The 27,246-nt window shown below is 37.1% G+C and overlaps 1 pseudogene; it reads left to right on the plus strand.

The window, feature by feature from the left end:
• The first annotated feature begins 776 nt into the window (after window positions 1–776).
• LOC149256104 (uncharacterized) lies at window positions 777–25,889 on the plus strand (annotated as a pseudogene).
• Window positions 25,890–27,246: the final 1,357 nt, after the last annotated feature.

Below are 27,246 nucleotides of genomic sequence, written 5' to 3' on the forward strand. Positions count from 1 at the left end.
ATAGGAGTAAAACCCATAAAGGAAGGAATGGAATTTCTCGGTTTTCATCTTAAAGCACCGGGCTACACAAAATCTAATTGGATGTGGATCACTGATCTCTTCTTTAAAAGAATAATAGGGTTGGATTACAAGTGTCTCTCTATGGTAGGTAGAGTGGTACTGGCAGAGTATGTTCTGGCTCAGATGACAGCTTATGGGGCCCATCTTTTTTATGTCCCCATAGGCATCATTTCTATGCTAAAAAGATTGATGGAAAATTTTATATAGGGAGGTAGTAAAGAAAAAAGAAAATATCATTTGCCTAAACTCACGAACATTACTATTCCAAAAGAATTGGGAGGTTGAGGAATCATGGACATAAGAAAATTTTGGAAGGCTCTACTATGTAAGTCCCTATGGAGAGGTATAAATGGGGACAGTTTATGGAGCACATCCATAAGGAAGAAGTACATGGGAAACAAATACTTACTATACTAGCACATGAAAGGGACTATTGGATCCCCTCAAGGATCTGCTATATGGCTGAGTTTTAGGAAAATCGAGTATTTTTTCCTGCAAAACCTCTCTTGAAATATTTAGAATGGTAGGAAGGTTTATATTGGGCATGATCATATAATGGGTACTCGGGAGAATTTCATTATACCACCAAACATCATAATGGCTCTTCATTGGAAGGGAATTTTGACATGGAGTCAAATCATAGCAAGGTGGTAGGGAGGCGCTCCTATTTCGAACGTATCCCAGGAGTCGGGTCTAAGAGGAGATTTATCACAACAATGGAACAATATAATGATGACTACGAGAAACTCAGGTATATGTAGAATTGAAGCGAATGATGCCCTTACCTAGAGGGGAAAAAGGGAGAGGGAAGAAGTTCAAGTAAAGGAAATCTACTCAATTTTAGCAAAAGGAAACCCTTCCCCTTTTTTGAATATTTTCCCAATGTCTCTGGGGAAAATTGGGGTTCCCTATAAAATGATTTATTTCTCCTCACTAGCTTTTCACAATAAAAACCTTACTTGCGAGAATCTTCAAAAAAGAAACTGGATAGGACCTTGTATATGCCAAAAGTGCAAAGAGGAGGGAGAAAATAACTGTGACATGTTCCTAAATTGCGGTTTCACTCATCAGTTATGGAAAGATCTTGCAACCTACTTTGGTTTCAGTTTGGTGATTCACTCATCCACACAATATGCACCAGTTTGGTGGAGCACTCAAAAAACTACAATTAGATCCATTCCTCTGTTTGGAAGTGGAGGAATAAGTTATTATTCCAAGATAGGAAGGAACATAAAAAGACTTTTTTTGAGAAGATAATTTCTCTTCATAGCTCTCTTCCAACTAAGATGATTGAAGATAAAAATAAGAATTCAAAGGTTCAGAGGCGATGAGTTTTCCGAGAGCTTTTTTTGATGGGTTAACACAACATGGTATATGTGCTTACAACATTCTCATATCAATGAATGAAGACAAACATTTTTCCATTTATTAGAACAGAGGTAAAGGTAGAAACAACAAGGCTGAAGGTATGGCACTAGGTGGAATTCTACATTTAAGCAACTTCCTTAATATTCAGAATCTTCAGATCGTGATTCTAAAATCATGATTGAGCATGTGAGAGGGAAATTTTCTATAAAGAACTCCATGTTAACGTAGTGGATGAATAGAATAAATGTATTATGGAACAGAAAAAAGGATTATTCTATCAACAATGTGGACAGAACCTATAATACTCTTGCTAATGACCTGTCAAGGAAAGGAATCTCAATCTAGCGTGGTGTATGGAAAATGGAGATTCAAATTGGAACAAGCACATATCAGACTGAAGATTTTTCCATATTATATTTCTTTTTCTCATGCCTCTACCTCTTCACAAAAGGTATGTTTGTCTATTACCTTCTTGAATTTCTCAATTTGGTGGCGTTGCTTTATCTATATGGACCTCAAAGGTCATCTTATGTCTATGGACGGATATTGTCTATTTTGCTACATATTTCCACTTTTATCTCTCCATGTAAGTTTCTTTTATCTTTTGGTTTAAGCATATCCTTGATTCTCTATGTATATATACTTTGTGTAGATATAAAGATTGCTTTTTTCGTATTGAGAAAAAAACAATGAAATTCCTAGTATGTAAAGAAACTACTTGATATTTAGCACTTAGTTGGCAAAGTTGTTGTAATTTTCCCCCAAAAAAGACATAAGGTGTAATGTATGTTAGAACTTGCAATATTCCATATTTTCTCTTTCTTGGGTATGACATTCCCTTTTGAATGTAAACTAGAAATTTCATGGCTAAAATTTAGTGCTTCTCACGAGTATTGACATAATTCTACCAAATCTTGTTAAAATTCATTTTTATTGTGCTTCTATGAATAAACAAAGCATTGGCCATTTCAATGATAAAGCAATTTTATGTACATTCCCTTCTATAGAAGACAAGGAATCAAGTTAAGATTATTGCCCTTGATCCAAGGACATGTTGTTGAGCAACATGTCCACTACATGTATGTTTACATATCAGGATAAGAAATAAAATATAAATTAAAAGTGAGTGCCTGTTTGTGGCCAAACAAGTGGATAATGAATCAAATGATTATGTCCATTGCTTTGCCACACTTGTTTTACAATGGATTTAATACACTGGGTATTTAAGTGACATACCATATACATTTTTTTATTATTGTAAAGTATCTATTTATATATATTGAACAAATCCTATAGAGTGGATGATAATGTTGATTCAAATTCTACAAGGTTACATCATTGAGTGTTGTAACACTGTTTTGGTCAAGTTATAGGCCCAAATTTGGTCTCTTTGAATATCTATACATTTTTAATATGATTTCTACTTTTATTTATTAATTTTAAAAGAAAAAATAACTTTAACTCTCGCAATACATATTATTTAGTCTGTTTTATAATATTTAATTTAATTTAATGCACAATATTACATTCATATATCAACCATATCACACATAGACCCCATTATTTATATATAGTAAAATTATTATAAATATTCGAATTCTATAGAATTGTTGAATGAAGCAAACATAACACAAGCACTCCAACACAGGAACTCACAACTTCCTCTCCTTTTAGGAAACAATTACTAGGAAACTTACAAAGTTTTAAGTTTGCAATTCAAACTCATGGAACCAAAGTAAACTTACCAACTTTATCTATCTGAATTTTCTTCTCCTCTTTCTTTAATTGAATTTTCTTCGTCTCATTCTAAAATTTTCATTTTGTATGTTTTTAATATTTAAATCATTTATATGGATATTGTGACTACAAAATACCAAATTTATAATGCTTTTTTCTATAATCATAACATTTTGAGATAAATTCAACTTGTGTATTTGAAAATTTACTTCTATTAGATTTATTATGTACTCGTAATTTTACATCCATAATGCTTCATCCTAGCTCTACTTATATGCACCAAACTAGCCTGCAAGTTGTTCGCTACTTATATCACTAGTTCTAAAGAAATTTTGAAATAAAAACTAGTGAATAAAGACATTGTTACTACAAAAGTTAATGGCTTCTGCTACAGATCAGCTTATAGCAGTGGAGATAGTGTGAGATTGATGTGATAAATTATTGCTGAATTTTTTAACACCAATAAGGTTGTGGACAGTAGCAGAAAGAATTCGGATCCACTAGTGAAAAGCAACCAACTTTTCTCTAGTGAGATAGGTTCAAATCTATCCATTTTAGCCTTTTCATGGAGCCATGGGGGCACCTTGAGGTAGTGATCGTATGTGTGTGTGCACTCAAAAAGATTACATAGTCTCATTACTCATGCTCACATAAGTTGATCAAAATGCACCCTCATGTCCAAAACTAAAAATCAACTGGGTCTGGCTCAAGTGGTTGAGAAAATTATTGTTATCCATAGTTTTAAAACTAGGCTTCACACTTTAACTTGATCACTTATCAACTCAGGCTAAATGTTTGAACTCAAACTCGAATCAACTTGAATTCTATGACTTGGTTTTCAACTCAGATCAAGTCGAATTAAACGATTCAGTATTCAACTCAGATTGTTCAGGCCATATTGTTACTAAAGTGACCCAAACCAGCTGACCTAACCTAGTTGAAGGCCAAGTTGGCTCAGTGGCCAATCAACTTGACTAGTTTGACCAATTTTAAAACTATTGAATTATCTTCTCCACCCAAAGCTCATTCCCATAAGTGACATGGAAAAATCTTAATAAATATATTTTTGTAACTTTGTTGTAACTGCTTCAAGCCGTGTTATTGACCCTCATTTGCAACCTAAAAAATTTAGGGTTTACACAAGGTGCCAACCTTAGAAAATTTGGTTTTCCCCTAGATATGTTACTAGGAAAATAAAAGGTTGTGGAGGGTTCTCATATATAATACGGTAATACCTATCCATTTGAGTCACAAATGCAAATAGCCCAGGTGAAATTAGTAAAGGTGGAAAATGGCATAAGATTGTGTTTGGGCTGGATTATATGTCAGTTAGAAAAATTTTATTGCCACATTTTTTTTAGAAATCTCAGGAGCCCTGAAGGTAAAGGAGGATATCAAATGCCAAGTGGATTCCTTTTTACTATATTCACATGTGCTAACTACACCACTGAGATCTATGAATGGTTCGGATTCAACATTGCAACACAGACAGTTGTTCACTACACCTTTCTCGCTATAGCAAATTTTATTATGCCTAACTGGCCTCTTGCCAAGCACCGCCATTTGAAGAAGGTGAGTCTCTTCTTTGTTAATACTTCAATCTGCAATCAATTTCTTAAGATAAGTGTAACAACAAATAATTCTATTACATATTTATGGGCATGAAATTTCTGGCCAATGGAATGTTGGGAATTTATGATAATTCTGGAACACACAAACAAAAAATAATGCACTCTTTTAACACTCTATTTTTAACATGTTAGCCTCATGTTGCGACAGGTGTTCATTTTTCATGATTGACATTTTACATGCCAAATATGTCATACTTTTCATACTGCAATGTTCCATATTTCCAGAGGAGACCAAAGAAGAAGCCATGAAGTGTGCTAGTCCAAATGCCACTGTTGAGTTCCAAATTTTGGTGATTTAATCATTTTTAAAAGAATGTTCTATAAAAGGGAAGGCCAAACAGCTTAATCTTGGCCTCCCTAGGTTTCAATTTCCTGTTTTAGAAAATAGAAAATGATATCTGTCCAAACAGCTTAATCTCGGCAGATCTGTAGATAGGTAGAGAATCAAAAGGAGCCTAATTGCTTAATCTGGGCCCTTGGAAGAAATAAGTATAAACTTAGATAGGAGAACAGAAAAAACAAAAAATTGTAAAGATGGGTCTGCAAGTCTAAATGCACCCACCAAAAGAAGAAAAAATGTTAGGAAAGTAGGCTGGGTAGGTAGTTTTCGAGGTTGCAGAATGATGATCCATGATCAATTTTGTGGTTCTAAGTGTTATATCTTTTCAGATCACAATCAGGATGCAGTTTTTCATCTGGAGGAACTCAAACTAGACATAACTAACTCCCCTCTCTTCTTATTCCCCAAATCACTCACTAATTTTCCCAAAGAGGTCAAGATCTACTTGAGCCTCTTAGTCTCATCATGTTCCATAACATTGGCCTTGGTGAAGATTTACCTCACTCAAGGATTTCCATTCTTCTTTTATAAAGTTCTATTTCCCCAAAATAACCTAAGGTTCCTTACCTTAGCACTTTCTCATCATCTTCATATTAACCACTAACTCTATTATGTAAATCCCTATATGTTTTTCTCTTCCCTTACTAAATCTATGTTAATGACTCCCCTATGTACATACCTCACCTCATAGCACTATAGCTATGTATCTTTCAGTTCTGGGACACAATAGTCCACCTGGAACTATTGTGAACCCACCCGTGTCATGAAACTGGGATTGGTCTAAACGTCTGGTTAGACCAAGAACCTTTACCCACCTCGCTGTCCTTAAAACCCTATAATTTTACCCCTCCGCATTCATTTGCACAAAGATAATGTTTAACGTGTTATTAAAGGTTACATGTTGTTTTCCCCCGCTTGTATAAACCCAAAAAACAAAAGTATAAATCCTCCCCACGGCGTTTATGAAGATCCGAATATTCGCACACCCGTCCATTATCCCCCCGCCGATTCACCTATTCCGTCCACTGTCGGATCGGGCCCTCCTGCTCGGAGGTGCCCCACTGTTCGGAGGTGCCCCACTGCTCGGCCGTTAGCTTCTGATGGCGAGGCGGTTTCTCCACCGTACAAAAGACACTTGTCCACTTTCTATTGCATCGAAAGGGCTCTGGCGGATACCACCCTCATACAGAAAGCGGTCCGATGAAACCACTTTCTGCCTTCTGCATACGCACCCCGTGTCACTTATCTAGTTCTAAGTGTCTGCGTCGTTACCACGCCACATTATCTGCACAATATCGGCCTCCTGCCGAGTCACCCCTGCCACGTCATCCATCGTACATGCTGATGTCACCCTGCTGACGTCATCCTGCCACGTCATCCACCGTACCATGGTCCCACCCACTGATGTCGTGTTGACGTCAACATCAATTTTGAGGCGAAAGGCGAAAATCGTGCTTAGGAAGCCCGGATTCAAATTCCGAGGCAATTTCTCATGGGTGATTAGCACCTAGCGCTACTCATGCATGGCTACGGGAAAAGGGCCGAAGTGGAAAGCCCCTCATTGTGCAGCCCCCAACAAGCCCAAAAGGCACCGCATGACCCGTTTTTCTTCGCGAGGCATACAGAAAGGATCAAAATACAGTTCTAAAGGAAACAGAGGGTCGAACAACGGCCATTAAGTTTTGATTTGACTCACAGCGAAAGAGAGAACCAGCCCGATTAGTTCCTCAAAGAGTATGAGGGGAAGGATGAAGTGGAAAAGAGTATCAGTTAAATTTTTTAATGAAAAATTTAGTTCCCAAAGCTGGTCAACATTGAATGGCCTCCAGCAAAGTAAAATCAGGAGGTGGAAGCCCATCCCAACTCTCAAATCACAGTTGAAGCAGTTAAATCCACCGAACTACAATGGAGAAGAAGTCCACGCACAGTTATTGTAGAAGCACTGCACCGAGCCACCAAGGACAATGCATTAATTCAGTTTTGATACGGCTGCCCTCAGCGCAACCCATAGATATTTTCTTGCACTTATTTCTGATAGGTTTAGGTTAAAGTAATCTTTTACTTTCAGACCTGTTTAGGTCACAGTTGTAATAAACAATTTTGAAGAATTTTCCCTATATATACTACCCTCTGTATTGTTTCATGGGTTGGTCGATTGATAACTTTTCATTAGAGACTCGCACTGTATGTCTGAGACTTTTTCTTTAATCAAAGATTACTGAAGAGATTGGAGGAATGACTGTCTGATGTGTTGTTAATGGTCTCTAGAGACTAAATGATGGAATTCTTGTGCTACAACATGAATCAATAAGTGCTTCTTACCTCTGTTTTTCATTTTTCACCATCTAAATAGCAAAAAGAAAGATTAGCCTAGAACTTGTTTAACTACACTCTAGGCTCAATTTCTGTTGTTTCTTTATGTTTTCATCTAAAATGAATTGGACATGAATATGAATTCCCCGTGGCTCATATTTACCCTAATTCACATGTGTTTGACAGTTATCTAGGGATTCTTTACTGCCCTTAGATAGAGCTCATCCGCCCTTCTCTGTTAAGCTGACTGAGAGATTCTTAATTGCCTCTCCTTCCTTAGCATTCTCTCCATCCTTTAGACTTTGAAAATTGTTCCGCGTGCAGCTACCTTGCTCCTTATTCATCCTGTGACCAAGAAAACACACTAACAGTCTTACTCCTTGACTCCATGCCCAATGGTTTGAAACATTCACACTATAGCTTCCTCTTTGCCTGGAAACGTCAATCTTCCTTCCAAAAGACAAACGAAACCGCAGAACTCAATAGCTAGCCTAAAATCATCATCAACAGAGCTAAATCAGAAAGAGAGAGCCCTCTCTGATTGCAGGTGGGCTAGAACCTACAGTCCAAAGTTGGTTTGTGGTTACCTCGGCCGTATCCCTTTACTCCAAGACGAGGGACAACCTGAGTGATAACATAACACAGGAAACTAAAAATCATTTGCTGAATGCAATGTTTCAGCAACGTAGTTTCGTCAACAGAGTTTCAGCAATGGTGTTTTAGCAATGCAGAATTTTTTGAAGACAGTGTTTCAGCAACACTTTGTTTTGACCCCGAGAAATTATTTTCTGAATACGGAGTTTCAGCAACTTACAGAAAAAAAACATGTATTAATTAACAATACTGTTGTTACCAAATAAAAATTCCTCTTAACAGAGCGATTACAACATGGCTGCTTCAGAGGAAGCTCCAAAAAAATATTACTCCGTCTCTGTTTGGAAATTTTACAGTGCTCTGTGTAAAAATTTCTTACATTTATGCTATTGCATTTTCCACTACAAAAAAAAAACTTACATTTGCCCTTCTATTTTGTTGCATATTCTTTTCACTCAACCTGTTAGAAAAATTCTTCTTACATTCGCTGCTGCAAGTTTTTCCCATTCCAATACATTCACAAAAGCTAGACATTCACACTCTGCTGCATTTTTCCCTCTTTTTCATTTGCGCTCAGCTGCACTTCACTTACATTTGTCAACGGACAACAACAAACATTTTATTCATGCTACTGCGTGCTCGCTTTCGTTTTCTTCAACAAACAGAAACATTAAATTTCAATCTCTTCACTGTTGTGCATAAAAGTTTCATTCATATGAGCTCGCTGCTGCACATTACATTTCAACAACACACAAAAAACCAAAATTTTTTATGACAAGACTAGAAATTAAAACAAGGTATGGAGGGGCAGAGAAATAAGTTTAATTCCTTAAATTTATGGATGTTGCGGTACAATCTCCATATCTACAATAAAACCTAGTGTTTACTATTTTTACCAACTCTTCCATGATTATTGTGTTCTTAAATGTTTGATGTCCTTGATCTCGACAAACAAAATCTGCACCGTGTAAGGAAAAATCTAGTCTCAATCTGTTGTTTTAATTGGTGCGAGGAAGCGTACTGGTTTTCTAGAAACAGTATGCAGTAGGGGAAATTAACATTTCAACACTCCCCTTTAATTTCAAGTGCTCGATTATCAGCCATAACTAGACATTTCGTCAAAAACTCAAAACCTTTCTGTCCCAATGGTTTGGTTAGAATATCAGCAACCTGCTCCTTCTCTGCTCTTATGATAGATTTAATTCCATATCTCTCCCCTATAAGAAGACCCATATGATAGAGTTCTACCAGGGTCTTCATTAAATCTTCAATGTTTTCCTCTATCATATTGACAAGAGTGTTGGCGGTGAAGCCCATCTCGGCCATCTTGGCAAGAGTTACGTATCGAACTCCATACTCTTTAAATAGATCTTCAAGGAACTTCAATTTCTTTCTCCCATTCATGGGTTCTATCCATTTCCTATCCTTAATTGCTTCATCGAAATGAACAAGGTCATCAACATGACAATATAAAGCAAACAAAGAGTTCATATCTTCATTTAAATTTCTGAACTTCTTACCTCTTTCATTTCGTGTACAAGAACTTGAAGAAGCACTTGAATTTCCTCCTTGTGGTGTGCTTGAAAAAACACTTTCACTTCTCCTCAAGGGTGTCCCTTGCTGCCCTTGTGCTGGTGCTGCTGTTTGGGGATGTATTTCAGCCATCTCCTCATCATCTTCATCATGAGACAAAGAGTTTTTAACATTCACTGTTTTCTCTATGCTTCCATCCCAAGCTTCCTCCTCAATGAAATGTGGTTTTGTTGTCTTCACTTTCTCCATGCCTTGATAGGCTATCTTGAGAGTTTGCCATGCTTCTATGGATCTCTCGGCTGCTGCTATCCTTTCAAACACACTCTCATCCACTGCTCGATACAAAAAGTAGAGGGATTTGGAATCCTTCTTCTTATTGATCTTCAACAGTTCTTTCTCTGTCTGAGTCAAATTATTAAACTCATCTTCATCTGTTGGTTCTTCAAAACCATACTAAACAAATTCTCATAAGTCTTGAGAAGCAAGCAAAGCTCTCATAGTTATTGCACAATAGTCATAGTTTTTCCCATTAAATTGTCGGAGCTGAGTATTACAGATACCCATGCTAGTGTTGGCTCCAGCCATTCTTGTATTGTTAACTATGCTTCAAAGTACTTGACTGTATATTTAAAATAACTGACTGTATACCTTGGATTCTTTCTTGACTGAGTCTTCATTCTGCTCGAGAAGCTGCTGCAGCAAGAAATCCTTCCTTCAACTTCTTTGACACCTTCAAAGAGCTTGGAGAACCTCTAATACCATGTTGGGAATTTCTGATAATTATGCTCTATTTTAACACAACATAAACTAAAAATTTGTTTGTTGAATGCAATGTTTCAGCAACGCAGTTTCGTGAACAGAGTTTCAGCAACGGTGTTTCAATGACGCTGAATTTGCTGAAGACACTGTTTCAGAAACACTCTATTTTGACACCGAGAAACTATTTTCTGAATACAGAGTTTCAGCAATGCACAGAAAAAAAACTTGTTTAATTAACAAGACTGCTGTTACAAAATAAAAACTTCCTCCTAACAGAGGGATTACAACGTGCCTTCTTTAGAGGCAACTCCAAAAAAAATATTACTATGTCTCTGTTTTGAAATTTTACACTGTTGTGTGTGAAAATTTCTTACATTTATGTTGCTGCATATTCCATTACAAGAGAAAAACTTACATTCGCCCTTCTACGTTGATGCGTATTCTTTGCATTCAACCTGCTGGAAAAATTCTTCTTACATTCACTCCTGCAAGTTTTTCCCATTCGAATACATTCACAAAAACTGGGCATTCACACTCTACTGCATTTTGCCCTTTTTTCATTCGCGCTCAGCTGCGCTTCAGTTACATTTCTCAACGGAGAACAAAAAACATTGTGTTCATGCTGCTGCGTGCTCCCTTTCATTTTCTTGAACAAACAGAAAATTACATTTCAATCTCTACACTGTTGTGCATAAAAGTTTCATTCATATGAGCTCGTGCTTCTACGCATTACATTTCAATAACACATAGAAAACTACTTAAAATTTTTATGAAAAGACTAGAAATTAAAACAAGGTATGGACGAACAGACAAATACGTTTAATTCCTGAAACTTCTGGATGTTGCGGTACATTCTCCATGTCTGCAATAAAAGCTGGTGTTTACTATTTTTACCAACTCTGCCATGATTTTTTTGTTCTTAAATGTTTGATGTCCTTGCTCTTGAAAAGCAGATTTTTGCACAAACCTAGTCTCGATCTTTTGTTCTAATTGGTAATGGTTTTCTTGAAACAGTACACAGTAGGGGAAATTAACATTTCAACATGGCATGGGCATTGGCAGGTACGATACCAGCAAGACTTTCGCGTTGGGAGGTTATGAGTGGGCTATTTATTTCTACCCTGATGGCAAGAGTGCACAAAACAATTTTCTTTATGTTTCGGCTTTCATCGCGCTGGCCGGTGAGGGCACGAAGGTTCGTGCTATCTTCGAATTGTCGTTGGTGGATCAAAGTGGGAACAGCAAGCACAATACGTTCCACACTCATTCGGGCCTAGGTTGGAGAGACGGCCTTACACTCTTAAGCATCGAGGAAGCACGCGGGGTTACAGACTGTTCCGTAAATGGGTTGCGCTTGAAAAATCCAATTACCTCAATAATGATTGCCTGATATTAAGTTGCAAAGTAGGTGTTGTGGAGCCTGCCAGTGAATACGATAGATTTCACTCGCTAGTTATTCCAGAATCAGAGTTAGGTTTACACTTTGGTGCACTTTTAGAAAATCAAGAAACCTCAGATGTAATTTTTGATGTGGGTGGGGAGAAATTTCATGCCCATAAACTTGTTTTAGCTGAGATGTACCAATTTTTGGGATTCAATATCGCAACAGACAGTTGCTGGCTACACCTTTCTAGCTGTAGAAACTTTTATTATGACTAAATGGGCTCTTGCCAAGCACCGCTGTTTGAAGAAGGTGAGTCTCTTCTTTGTTAATACTTCAATCTACAATCAATTGCTTAGGATAAGTGTAGCAACAAATAATGCTCTTCCGTACTCTTACAACTTCTATATTCTAACTTCTAGATTAACGTGGCTTATAGTTTTTTGATGGAAAAGATAGCAGACCCAAATATGCAAGGCAATGAGTGATATTACCACCTTTCCTATGAAAAGGATGCCTATTAATTCTAGGAACACTTTCGTTGGTTTCGATATTGAATTGTCAACAAAACTTGGGCCCTTTTCTGGTTCTACAATGTCTAAAATTTGGTGGCTTTAGCAGGATGGGACATTGTAACTGACTATTTTGTGGCTGTAATTTATTTAATGGTGCTTGCTTAAGAAGCTAGTAAGAGTGAATTTCTCACCTCGGTATGTTCGCAGTATTTTAAATAGAGAATTTTTAATTACTATTTTTGTTGATTTTTGATGTTACATAGATTTGTTCTACACGTACCATTCTGGTACTTTCTTTGCTATTTTCTCACATATAACTATTCTTTGCATTAGTTTAATTACCTTTTTGGGACATGACTGTTGCAACTCATTTCTTCCGTGAATGATGATGAACAATTGAATTCCCCGAAATTGCGATCCCTATTTTTCTGTTACACATGGACCCTTTTGCATATTATTTATTATTTCATGTCTTATCAACTTTATCTTTACAGAGAGAGAGGTAGCTTAGAATTATGATTCTATTTGTTTGTGTTTTTCTATTACAGATGTATCATTTTATTAGATTAGGAAAAATTATTTTCTATTTTCATTTGTAGATCCATGAGGTTGCAAAGAACCTGGATGGATATCTCGAGTTACATAAATGCCTGACAATATATAATAATGATTTCTCAGATGTATGCAACCGTGAGATGTATATTAGACCCGATTTTAAATGGGCCCATACTAATGTTCACGTTTAATGCACCTTCACAAACACAACGACAAGCACCAAGAGATGATATATCACCCTACCCCCAACCAAGCCAAGCTATGAAATGCACCTCGCTTCTCTTGGTGCGATTAAAAAAGAAAAAAAACTCAACTTTGAATAGCATAAGCATAGTTGTAACTCTAAAATCCTTTCATTTTTCAGTGTATGTTGCTTGGAGAATCATATTATTGTGTTCTCAGTTAAATACTTTGATTTATAAAGTTTTACGGCCGCTGTATTCTCCATTCATCCAGTTGTAACCTTCCCTTGCAGGGCAATGCTGCAAGAGAAAGATAGGAAAAAGAAGCGATCTATTGGAACCACTCATCGAAATTGTGCAAAAACTGAACAATGCCCATTTCAAGATCCAAACCTTAAACCCTAAATCCCATCTGAAGCGTATAGTGGGTATAAGGCCCAAAGTTTTCTCTAGGTAGCAAAGTCATTCTCTTTTCTCTTTCTCAAAATAGTAAAAACCAAAACCCCAAAGCCATAGCCAAATTTTGAGGGGTTAGAAGATACAAACTCTTGTAAAATAGCCAAAAGGCCAAAGCCAAAGCCCATTTCTGAGGATTTTATGATACCCAACACATTAATAAAACTGTTTTAGGTGAGGTAGTCAAAATTAAGAGATTTCTAGGGTTACTTACTTGATTTAGGCATGGAAATCTCACTAACTTCATTAGGATTTAGCCAAACATTTACTTTACCACACTTGAGGATGCTCGCAACTAATCGTTTGTGTAACTTTTTACGACACCATTGTCACCTACGAATCGAAGCTTTTTCAGCAAATCAACAATAGAAATGCACAGCCTCCCTAAAAAATTATCCAAAAGACAAGCTCCTCGTCTATCTATAAAAATAGAGATGGAACACTAGGGTTTGAGGAGTGATGACTTAACCCAAGCTTGGCCTTCTGAGTGAAAGGAAAGAATAGCGCTAGAGAAAGCGTTCCATATGAACCTTAAAAATCCAAGTGTGTTATTTTTTAAAATATTAAAACTTTTCCATTATTTTTTTTCATCACACATTCACGAACCAAATTTGATTTTTAATTCTAACCAAGACATAAGGTGAATTGGAATCAACAAAAATCTTAAAACTTTTGGATTATGTTCTTCATCCTACCTTCACAAATCAAATTTCATTTGTAGTTTTAATCAAAGACATAAGGCAATTGGAATTAGCTTTGTTTAGTTTATTTTTTCATGTGGAATTAAAAAGGAATTTGGCACATTGTGATAAGGCTCAAGGAATAGACCCAGAGAGTTTAGGTTCTAGCTAAGAAATAAATTGGTGGTATATCAAGTTAATGGGTTATTGGATATAATGTTGGTGTTATGGTGACGATATCTAGCTTTAATCTTTCTTATATTACTCCAAAAAATTACCAATTCACCATGATAAAAGAAAAATTAAAAAATTAGAATTCTTAAAACTTTTGAAAATTCCTATGGGAGAAGAACTCTAGGGAAAGTATGGCACCAAAAGCCACTCAAGTTATAGGATTTTATACCATTTTGTACTTAGTATGTTTATAGGGTGTATCTTCTCATATATGGGCAAGTTATATATAATAGTATTTTTATGTGTTACATTATATTGATATTTTAAAAGTTGGGTTCAATGTTATGGTATATCAAAATATATTTTTTATACAAATGGAAAATCTATATAACTAAGTTATCAAAGCAGCACTAGGGATAGCCATTACTGGTTGTTATCCTCAAATGCAATGGGGGTAGTCATTATTGCTTAATATCCTCAAATGTAGAGGGGATAGTTATGATTGCTTGCTATCCTCAAATATAGTGGGGATGGTCATTATTGGTTTTTATCCTGGAGTTATAGCCTTTTATACCATTGTACACTTAGTGCCTTTGTAAATTGTATCTTCTCACATGTGGGTTAAGCAATATATAATAATATTTTTATATGTTACAATATGTTAAGGTGAATAATATATCTATCTGACACCCTATGGTATAAATTTAAGCAAGCCTAGGCAAAAGCTCTAGTAACAAAGATGGATTGTTAGCACAATAAAAATGATGTTTAACAAAATTTGGTAGAATGATGTCAATAATGGCGAGAAGCACTAGATTTGAGACATGTGAATTGGAATGGCATACCCAAGAAAGAGAACATCTAGAATATTGCAAGTTGTAACATATATTAAAGCAATGTAAATTGTCCTCACTCACTCCCAATACCAAGGCTAATTCTTATACTACTAGTGAATTATCATTTCAAACTCTCGTAACTAGAAAAATTGAGCTTTCCATTTCAATCTCTAGCAACTATAAAAATTCAATATATATAAGTGTGATCCAACTACAGTGAAAGACTTGTAGTCAAAGAAAGTTATTTAATATCTAGTAATGTCACGTTGTTTATTTTAATCATCCAAATTGTTACAATATTCTTTTCTTTTATCAAGTAAGAGTAGGACCTTCTATTAATCTTGGCAATAGTACATAATTTACAAGAAGCCACACGAGCTCTATGAGAGTTCAAGAGGCAGCTGGGCAAGCAAAGTTCTGGACCATGCACTCAAAACCATGAGAATCTCGAACAAGCAAACCAGGGAGAAGCCTTCAGAAAATTTTTACAAAAGGAAGTAGTAGACCCTCTGGTCATATGATCGAGGACCAAAAGAATCCACTAATGCCTTGGAAGACAGGTCCACAGAACTGGGGCCCACAAATTGCCATAAGTGATCTGCCAAGGGTCCGCAAGACAATAGAAACCAAGAAGACCCACAAATCTTACAATCCGACCTGTCATGATCAACGTATAGACTCTGAAGTGGGCCCACTACAAACCCACACAAAACCTGTCATGCAGACCTGATGAAAGTTTTAGGCTAGCTCTCTAAACTCGTTCAGGTCCAAAATGCCAAACCAACATTCACAAATAAACTAACACCGTTGATCACCCGACGAGGATCCAATGGTCTACACAGATATCGAGTGGACAAGTAGCGCGAGGGATAACCACCCGATGTAGGTGGTATTCTCTCACCTCTCGTAGCTATGTGTCACATGAAGAGTGGAATCGGGGCCTCTCTCAGAAAAAATAGAAACCACTTGGAACCTGCCCGATAAACCACTTGTGGTTTTAGAATCGAATGCCTCACGGAATAGCTTGCATGTTTTTTCACCAAGCGATAGCCTCTAAACCAGAACATTGGATGGTTCTTGTGCCTTCCTCCGAGCTTCTCTGCCAACTCCCAAACATGTGTTGGGGTGGAGCCTGATTATCTTGTATATTCAAAGGTCTGAGTCAGATGTATACCCTAGGAAGACTGTATACCCCTCCACGTGGGGGGGTGTAGGGTGGTTGATCCCCCCTAGCTGGGGGGTCCAAGGGCTAGTGATTCCCTAGAGGGGGTTTGGGGGAAGCACCCCTGAAGCTAAAAATAGATGTAAAATTGCCTTGTAAAAGTCTAGTAATTTATAGTCAATATGGGTCATTCATTAGGTGGATGATCTGACGGTATTATGTCTAATTTAGGGTCTTTTCCCTAGAAGGAAACCCCTCACTATATATGAGGGAATTGTATTGTGTCTATGTATATCTATATTCTAAGTGAGGAAGAGAAAGGAGATTGAGAGAAAAGAGGGAGATACAATGGATATGTTGTAGGTTGTATCTCTTAAGTTTGTTGGATAATATAATAAAATAAGGATTTGTTGTTTCTCTGTCGGTGTAGCCCAAACTGGGTGAACCATGTATATTTGTGTCTCTCTTGTTTTATGCATTTTCTGTATTTATATTTCTGCAATATTTTATGTGTACTATTGCTCTGTAATATATAATTTTCTAACAACACCATCAAAATTACCACATGAACTTTTGGTCAATGGACAAAAAAACTTGTGGTACTTCGAGAGTCGATCCTCTCGCCACGCATCCAGTGGAATATTGAACTCTAGATTGCGGCCAAAATCCAAAAAGGGCAGACAGTTTATGAATCCCTATCCTCTCACCTATCTCCTAAAACACTTCGATCCTTCTTGTGAAACCATAGATCCAAATATTTGTCCACCTGATATAGATAATACTCCAATAGTTTTCTTGGTGGTAATATATCCCAGGGATACCAAGAATCACTATCCATGTTAGTGACTCCTTCATTCACCAAACGATCTGCTAACATGTTAGCTTTCCTTTTCACATGGACAAAGCTAATAGTTTTTAAGGTTTGCAAATGGGAGTGGATATGGTGAAAGACCTGCAGAAGCCTCCAATGCTTTGAAACTTTATTTGGAGAAGTGCCATTGCATATTTTCTTGGCTTCTCCAATAATCTATTCAGAGTCTACTTTAATAATAACATTATGCAAATTTGAGTCCAACAGGATTTCCAAGCATTTGCTCCAGAGCCATGAGCTCTGCCATGTTATTCGTGGCCTTACCCAAGTGGGGATGGAAGATCTTCTTTATTTGACCCTGTTCATCTCTTATAGCACCCCCAAAGCTAGCTAATAATGGATTGCCCTTAGAAGCTCTTTCTATATTAACCTTTAGGAAACCATGAGGAGGAGGCTGCCAAATGTCACTATCTGCATTTATTTGGCTTACTCCCTTAATTAAGCCCTGTGGGCTGATAGACTAGAGACCCAAAAGTAGTAAAATACTCGGATCTTGTGGCATGGGATGATCCTTAGGAAGTGTCCTCAATAGGATTTTTACTGTGTCTTTGAGCGGCCTTAACATTAGGTCAATAATGTGTTGTGGCTTACCTGCTTTGTTTTTGAAGATCTGACTGTTGCGCTCTTTCAAAACATTCCAGATAACAAAGCCTGGAACTAGAATCAAGGCTTTATTAATAATTTCATTCCCTAAGAAGTTGTTCCTCCAATTCTTGAAAGTATTGGATATGTTGAGACTATCCCTATCTGATTGTTTAAAGGTTGATGCTACCCAGTCGCACATGTTGGATGTGAAAGGAAAGAGGTTGAGAAGGTGAGTCATCGTCTCCTCTTGTGAGCCATAGAGGCAACATTTCGAAGGGCCAATAAAGCCTCTTTTTCGGAGATTCTCCCAAGTTATGATTTTCCTTTCATGCACTAGCCAGATGAATAATTTTATTTTCATCGAGTGGGGGCTTTGCCATAGTTTCTTCCAAACTTGATTAGGATTCAGATAGTTAAATCTTTTTATTTCCTGTTTAGCTTCTTTGAGGTTAAAGTTACCTTCGGTGTTCTTTCCCCATCTTAATTGGTCAGGTAAGGAGGATACAAGAATGCTTCTATGATATAGAGCCTGGGTGAGAGCTTTTGCTTGGGCCTTCAGAGGACTCTCATCACTGTAGCCTAGATCCTTCCAAATTCTCCATTTTCCATTATTCCTTTCTTGGTCCCAGAGTCTTTAACCATAAGAAGATCTTTGTTTTCTGTGTCACTATTGAGAGCTGCTAAGTCGTCCTTACAAAGGTTGGATTCCTCCTTCCAGTTGTCCTCCCAAAATCGTGCTAGGTTCCCTGCTCAAATTTCCTAGAAGCTATGTTGTTGAACAATACTTTTATTTTCTCAAGTAGGGTTCCAAATATGGCAACCCCTGATTTGCCCTAACATTCTGATGTGATCCTTATCATGCCAATGCTTGGCATATTTTTGTTTCTAAAGCTTAGCCTAAGGAGCTGTCGACTCCTTAATCCATCTCGACCAAATTTTGGCTCCCGCAACTCTACTGAGGGTTTTAGGGCTCCAAGCCACCATGGCTTTTGGGCCTACATATTTTATCTCATGCAACTAAAGCCCACTTCTTCTTCTCTTCTCTTTTGCCCAACATAAAATCCCTTTGTACACTCCTGATATGTTTCTTAATACATTTAGGAGCAGGAAGAGTTGATAACATGAAAATGGGAATTGCCTGCAAAACCCCCTGTGTGAGCACGAGGCGCCCTGCCAAATTAAGTGAACTGCATGTCCATTTTTTGACATTGTCCTGAATTTTTTTTGTTATTGGATCCCACACTTTCTTGCTTAGAGGTTTATCATTAAGGGGTATGCCTAGATAATTGGAAGGTAGATGTTCCCTTTGAAACCCAAGAATTCTAGTAATATTTCTCTCAACAGAAATGTTAGTGTTAAAGAAAAAAACTTTTGATTTTTTGAGGCTTACCTCTATCCATGTTGCCATAGAAAATCCATTTAAGATGTGTTTGATTTCATTGGCTTCCGCGACTATGGGTATTCCCTGTAACATAGTATCATCCAGAAATTGTTCATGAGTGTTTTCTACTCCATCCAAGGTGATCTTGATACCCAGGATCTGACCTTTAGCATTTTCCATTTTAATCGCTCTTCCTAGCACTTCCATCATGAGAACGAAGAGGAAAGGAGAGAGTTGATCTCCCTGTCTAAGACCTCTGGAGGGTACAAAGGTTCTTGAAGGAGCTTCATTCAGCAGTATGGAAAACCTGGTCGTGGTGACAAGTGCCATAACCCATCTTATCCAATTTTGGTTGAAGCCATAGGCTTTTAGAATTGCTCTTATATAATACCAACTTAGCTTGTCATAGGCTTTCACTAGGTCCAACTGAATGATCATGCCAACTTGTTTGTTGCTTTTGAGAGAGTATACCACCTCATGAGCTTGGATGATGTTGTTGAGGATTTGTCTTCCTTCCACATAGCTCGTTTGCTCCTCCAAGATGAGAGATCGTAGAAGGGGTTTGAGTCTATTAGCTATCACTTTTGAAATCATTTTTTACACCACATTACATAAGGCTATGGGTCTGAAGCCATCCAAATCATGGCATTTTCCTATTTTGGGATCAAAGCAATGAAGGAAACATTAATAGTCTTCAAAACCTTTTTGGATTTTCTTGAGTCTTCCACCACCTCAAGGATATCCTGTTTGACTACTTCACAACAGGCTTTGAAGAATTATACATTGAATTCCATCCGAGCTTGGAGATTTTCCATTTTTCATTTCATTAATCACTCCACTAACCTCCTCTTCTGATATTAGCCTATTAAGATTGTGGTTGTCCTCTCTGGTGACCAGCTGAGGGATATACTGAGTGAATTGGGCAATGAACCTGGACCTGTCCTCTAGAGGTTCCTCTACTATACTGAGGAAGTGTTGTACAAGGATCGATTCCATATCGTTGTGAGAGACAACCTCTACCCCTTGAGAATCTTTGAGTTTTGTGATTTTGTTATGTGCCTTATGAGTCATGGTGGATTTGTGAAATAATTTTGTATTCCTTTCTCCCTCTCTAATCCACAGTATCCTTGATTTTTGTCACCAGAATATTTCCTCTTGCAAGCATCACTCTTCCCATTCTCCCTGCGAAGAGCCAGTTAGTTGTTGCCACTCCTCAGTAAAGCCATATGTGATACTGATTTAATTCATCTCCTGGAGCTTCTGACCAGCTTCTCCTTTGGCTTTGAAGATATCACCAAATTCATTTTTGTTCCCATCTTTAAGTTTTGATTTGTATGTTTGAGTTTCTGTTGGAGCATGAGCATTCTAGTGCCTTGAATGTTGAAATCCTCTGTCCACCATTTGTCCCTATTACTCGTGAATGTAGGGTTGGAGAGCGAAGCATTTTCGAACCTAAAAGGTTTGTTTCTTGGTGTTCCCATAAAGGTGGATTCCAGCTGTACAGGCCAGTGATCCAATCCTCCAAAGGACATGATAGAAACTGTCATGGTAGGGCCTCTGAGACTGAGGTCCTCTAAAATGATAAATCTATCCATTTTGGAGGCAACTTGAGAAACCCCTCCCCTCTTGTTGTTCTAGGTGAAGGTTCCATTTATTGTTTCAGTGTCCACAAGACCCATGTTCATTACGAAGCTCTAGAAGGCCATGGAGTCTCTTCCTAACTATCTAATGCCACATTTTTTCTCTGAGAGAGATCTTATCATATTGAAATCTCCAGCAATGATCTAGGGCATGCTTGGGTGTCTTGCCCTTAGATCCTCAAGGGAGATGAGAAGCTTGAGTTTGTTTGCTCACTTCTGAGGTCCATAAACATTTATGATCATGTATATTTCCTTATCACCTACATGTTGACAAACCAAAGAAAGATAGTTCCTGGATGCTTCAGCATCTAAGATTCCAAATTTCTATGGATCCCAGAGTGTGAGAATCCCCCCCCCCACCGAGTTGCTTGCTTTAACATCTAGATACTCATACTTGAATAGCCACTTATTATGAATTTGTCTAAACTTATCCATCGAATATTTTGTCTCTTGAATAAAAACCATATCTTTTTTTTCTTCTTTAATTCTATTACTAAGATTCCTTTGTTTCCTTCTATTTCCTATGCCTCTAATATTCCACGTTGTGAGCTTCATTAAGAAAGGTTAATAAAGTAATAATTGGTAAGATCTTCCATCTTACCTCAGTTCATAAGTAGTTCCCCACATTCGTTCAGAAAATCATTTTGTCTTTTTCTTCCTCTTTTACTACCTGAGTTCTTTGGAGATTGTGCTTGTACATTCTCCATCATTTTGACCCCACTATGATCTTGGATTTCGTGATTTCTTTTGACTCTAGCTCCCTTTGATTGTGATCTGCATAGAAAGATATGTTTCACCCTGTCATAATCCTCTTTGGGCTGGGAATCTACAACTATGGTTGTCCGTTGTTCCAGAAAGTTTTCTAGATCTAGATTTTCCCTATCTAGAATCTCCTGTAGTTCATCGTCCTGCATTCCTGCTTCACTTGGAGTCATCTCATGGTCCCTAATTTTCTCCATAAAGCTTCGTATATTGTCCTTTTGTTGGTTGTTTACTATGATATCCTCCATGTTAGCTTCCTTTCCCTTCTCATTGTTTATGTTCTCCATATCCTGGATTGTTTCCTTGTTCCCCTCTTCTTCCAATAGGATCTTGAAATGATTGTGTCTTGAATTTCTATCCTCATTCATCTTATTTTGTGGGCATTTACCACCTTTCCCTTTGCTCCCAACCTTGGTAAAACCCTCGTGATTTTTATCCTCAGTAGTTTTCGCATTTCCTTCCATATTGTTTGTTGGGCAGTCTCTGAATAAATGCCCATGTTCATGGCATTTGCAACACCTAAATGGGATGTACTACTCATAGTCCACAGTCTCCACCCATTTTTCCTAATATAATTCTAAAATTATCGCTTCGAGAAGGGCTGCATATCAGTCCATTTCCACACATATTCGAGCAAAGGAGGTATATCTTCCTTTCAGAGTCGCCTCTGAGATCTTTAAGAAGTGCCCCAGCTTGTTACCTATTTTTTTTAGAGATTCTAGTAGCCAATGATCCAAGGGAAGGGAGTATAGTCTAATCCATACCAGTACCGATGTGAATGTTTCACGTTCCGAGACAAAGTTCATCATCCATGGCCGCATATAGAGTCCTGTTGCAGCGTATAAATATGGTCCTCCCTCGAAAATTCTATATTTATCCTCTAGGCTCATGAACACCACTGTGAAGAAGCCCTTAGAACCTAGACGTAGATGTATTTCCCCCTTTGGCTTCCAATGGGTCCTTATCCAAATGTGTAATGCACCCTCCGTTGGCCATAACCCCATAAATTTACATATGATTGCATGTTCCATCATATGATCCCTATGTGCTTGAAGCACTGGATTGCTTAATATGACTCGGGGAATAATGTTCGACTTGGGTTTGCATACCCAAGTTGTCCTTATGGAGTTAGTTTTTCCACTGTTGCCTCCATTCTCCTTCTCCTTATTTATTTCCAGCTAATCCTCTTCATGTTCTTGAAGTCTGCTTCTTCCCCATGTTCCTTTGCTTCTTGCCTCTTATACCTTCTCCAGGCATTTTTTAATATGTTGCTTTCCCATGTCCTTACTTCCATATGTAACTACCTGACTATAGGAGGTAGCAACACTCCCCCCTGTGCATCCCGCCATGCTTCCCAAAGTCAAAACCCTAGTGCCAACTTCAACCCTAGCTGAAGTTGTAGACCGATCCCTTTGCCTCACCTCGATATTCTGTGACAAGGATTCTCTCACTACGAAAAAACCCCAAATTGTTACAATATTCATATTCACAAACAAATTTTGATTTTAAGATCTTCATATTGACAAATATAGTTTCATTTTAATAGATTTATGATAAGTGGGGCCATGTTCATATTCGTATGACACCAAGAGTAAATCAAACAACAATTATAATTCAATTGTGATAAAATTAGACAATTCTCTTGATTTGATGTTAAAAAAACCTTTGAGTTGATAATTTAGCACGTAAAAAAAATTTAGTATTGAAGAGTCAACTTTAATTGACATGATGATTTAGCACATAGTTCATTTGAGGTGAGAAAAATAGATTTATATATATCATGTATCTGGGGATTGTTGGTTGGAAATGTTTTGAAAAAGGATATGGTCAACTAGTATGAAAGGGATTAGTTTAGATTCTTTAAAAGCCAATTTTTTTCTTCCGATATTGTTTGCTTTGGAGAGAAATCTACACTACTAAATTGAACTAAAGCAGTTTTTTCATGATTAAGCATAGAAGTTGTTTTAATAGTGAATAGTTATTTTTTATTTCAAATGTCTCCATTAAATAGCTCTAACTAACGTTATTGAGAACAATTTGACCTTTCTTTTATAATTTGCAAGCCCATATACCTGTGCACAAATACCAAATAAAAATGGTAAAAAATGGAGCTTCAATTAGAGAAATCGATCGAAGCAAGTGAATAGTAGGAATGAGGAGAGAAAATTAGAAAAAAATTTCAATATTAATCGACTTACCTTCCAAGCATCATTACTGTATCTTGTGGATTAGTTATAGGAGTCATATTGAATATCAAACCTTAAATTACCCCACAGAGAGTTCACACCTAGAACTTGTTATTTCTAGATAACAATGACGCCATCCATATAGGGGAAGATTCATGGAATATGTGATATGAAAAAACATGTAAAAAATATCATAATCATGTAATTACGCCTGAATAATAAGACACATACGGCTTTTTTGACATGTTCGCATAAAACAAAACCCATAAAAGATCTCTTCCCTTGAATCTTATGTCGATTTTGTCTGTGTTGAATAGGTCCTTCCAAAACCAAGCCCAAGAACACATTGTGATATTAAAAGGAAAGAATATCGATAATCCAAGCTTAGAAATACAAAGGCCTATGCACAACAATGACAGGAACAACTACAAATATCATAAACTTATAAATACAATGGATTCACGAAAGAAAAAAGTATGGATAGAGTTATGTTAGATACAGTTTCAAATTTCATCCGAACTAAAAAAATAAGAAAGAAACTACTAATCATTATTCATGGGCATGTTTGCTAACAAAGAAAAGGTAGGAATTGAAATATCATTTTTATAGGTTTACACATAGTCAAAAATCCTCTAGATGAGGCCTGGGGGATGGTAAAATGAGTCTATTGGACCACTTAAAATGACCTCTATTTCTTTGATGTCTAGACCCTCTATCACTTCTCATGATGCCCTCCCCTCCAGGCAAGAGATCAACTATTCTTTATGAGGATTCACAAACTTCCCTTAGAGCTCTTGGATTGAACACCTAGACAATGGTCACATACCTGCCATCAGCCTTGATGGATATGTTGGGCACCCTATTACATGTTTCCATTGAGTCTTCCTAATACAATTCTGAAAGACCCTCCCCTCCCTCTCAGTGTAGCATCTCTAGTATGTAGCGGCCTGAAGGGGGAAAGGTTTGAAGAGTATGTCCTATTTAATAGGGTTAATATAAAAGAGCCTCATTGGAAGGTTAAAAGAAAGAGTTATGTGTATACATTCGTCCTTGTTAATGCAATAAGATACCTAGGAGAAGTATTCACACTCGCTTCTATATTTTAAGTACCTAGGAGAAACTTTGTCGAGTGTTGTCAGTTAATCACAGAGTAGTTTCAAAATCATTGTTGCTCACACCTTGATTTATTGTAATCACCCCGAGGCTTTTACAAGGAACATTATTCCTTCTAGGGACCAAACTACAATCCCTACTGTAATCTTCTAGGGATACTTATGTTTACAGGACTTAGATAATTCCTTTTCTCTAACGATAATACAATTGCAATCCATGTAGACATTACAAAATTATATTATGCCAAGACCCAACAAAGAGATTTCTGAAATAATTCTGAACCAAATATTTAAATTACCACATGTGTCCATGTGGCCATATGGGCCCCTCATGGATCCACTTCCATCACGACTCTATTTTCGACAACATGCCATGAGTTGACTTGCCTGACTCTATTTTCCATAACATCCCATAAAATATGTGGATGAAGCTAGATGAAGTTGTGGCATGAGAATATGATTATATAGGGTAGTTATCTATTTTGCTAGTAGTATTCATATCAATATGCACTAGTAATATGAAGTAGTGATGGTATATACCTTCTCCTTCCTCTACCCCACCTCTTCCCCTCCTTCTCTGCCTCGGCTCCACCTCTTCCACCTCCTCATGCTTGCATTCTTAGGGATAATAAAGAGGAAGTACAAGAAGAAGAATAAGAGAAAAATTTGGCCCATCAATATGGATGGGGCGGCTATTCTTTACCTCTTGCATTACCCCCTCTTGTAAATTTTCCCCGGAAGGGGTAAGGTTAAGGCTAGGGTTAGCAAGATTAATCTGTGGAGGTGTGATCAACTGTGACAGAATTTGGGAAATTATGCAAGAAATGATTATGGAGAATGATATTCTATATCCATAATGTAGTACCAAGAAAATGAGGGAATTTATTCAAGAAAATAAGTCTTTCAGTAATATAATTTAGCACTAAGCACCTCAATGAGGTTCCTCCTCTTCCTCATCTTGCAAGCCGAACCCCAAGACAAATTCCTCCTCCTCATGTCTCAGAGCCAAGAAAATTTATGGCAATGCGAATGTTCTGATTTGTAATTGTAATTGTAGTTTCAGACAAGAAGATTGATGATAGAAGATACACAATTAAGGGATCATTATTAGGAGTATTATTATGGTTATAAATATTTGTTGTATCTAATTGGAAACAATAGTTGCATCATCATCATCATCATCAAGAATTAACAATCCAAAACTTCATTTGTTAATTCAAATTTATGGTGTCTCTAGATCTGTGTATTATGGGATCATCATGAATTGGGATATTGTCATAGCTTGTGGAGATCATAAACTCGTCAATGTTCTTACCTACTACAGGTCACACGCTAGCTGCTTTTTTCAATTATTCTGGAACTCTGTGGGTTTCCTGGTTTTTATTGATAAGACAGAGGCTTACATTTGTATTCATTGTTTTTATTTTCCAAATTAGCTTTTTGGGTGCAAGCCTAGAGGAATTAGGTAATAGTTAACAAATATTCTACATGTAAGAACCTCCAAAAGCATATTGGCCCCAGGTTGCTAAAAATGGGAAGTTTGGGTTGGAAGAAAAAAATAGCATCATTGTCTTTGTTCTGTAGAATTATCCTCTTTCGTGGATTTCTTTCCATATTGGGATTCAATTAAAAATTTTAATTTGTAACTTTTTATTTTCTAATCATATTCACCACAATAATAAAACAAAAATTGAAACCATCAATCTCAAAATGCTCATGTTCATTATTTCTTGGGAGACTTGTTGTACCTATTTCTCATAGGCAGTCCTTGGCTGCAAAAAATATGTGAGGAAACCAACTCAACCAGCCTTTATGTTCAACATGTCCCTTCAACCAAAGGAGGCTCACTCAGTGATTATGAGGCTTTGTTTAATGTTGTTCACCTCTCACTGAACAACAACGTTTGAAGCACAATGGCCAGATTTACAGTTTTAATTGGGGGTGATTAGCAATCAATGTCAATCTCTATCCATGATTAAAGGCCCCTCTCATAGGGTCCCTTCAGAACGTGTCAGCTTCCAGCCTGACAAAATGACTTAGATTTTCAAGGATTATGAGAGAAGAATGTAAGTATATTCCTAATAATTAAGTAGTCAGACAAACTTCTTAACAACTAACGATATTTGGATGCGTGTAGAAGATTTCTACAGCCCAACAAAACACATTGCAGAGTATTCAAGAAGGCCAAATAGAGACCAATTCTAATAGGAGCTATTTTGAACAGATAGTCCAATAAGCTAATCTCTTTTAATGGCTATTAGAAGGCATAAAGCAGAAACCAGTCAAAGAGGAGTTATCTTGGACAAACAATCCAATAAGCTAATATTTTTCTAAAGGTTATAATTTTGGAGGGGATCTAAGAATATATTAATACTCAATCCACACTTACCGAGACCTTCCTATATATGCTTTGAACATGTGTAGAAATAAGAT

This window comes from Pinus tabuliformis, chromosome 7 (assembly GCF_031772625.1).
Source record: "Pinus tabuliformis cultivar Carrire ecotype Pingquan chromosome 7, CPIR1, whole genome shotgun sequence".
In the NCBI taxonomy this organism is placed as follows: Eukaryota; Viridiplantae; Streptophyta; class Pinopsida; order Pinales; family Pinaceae; genus Pinus; species Pinus tabuliformis.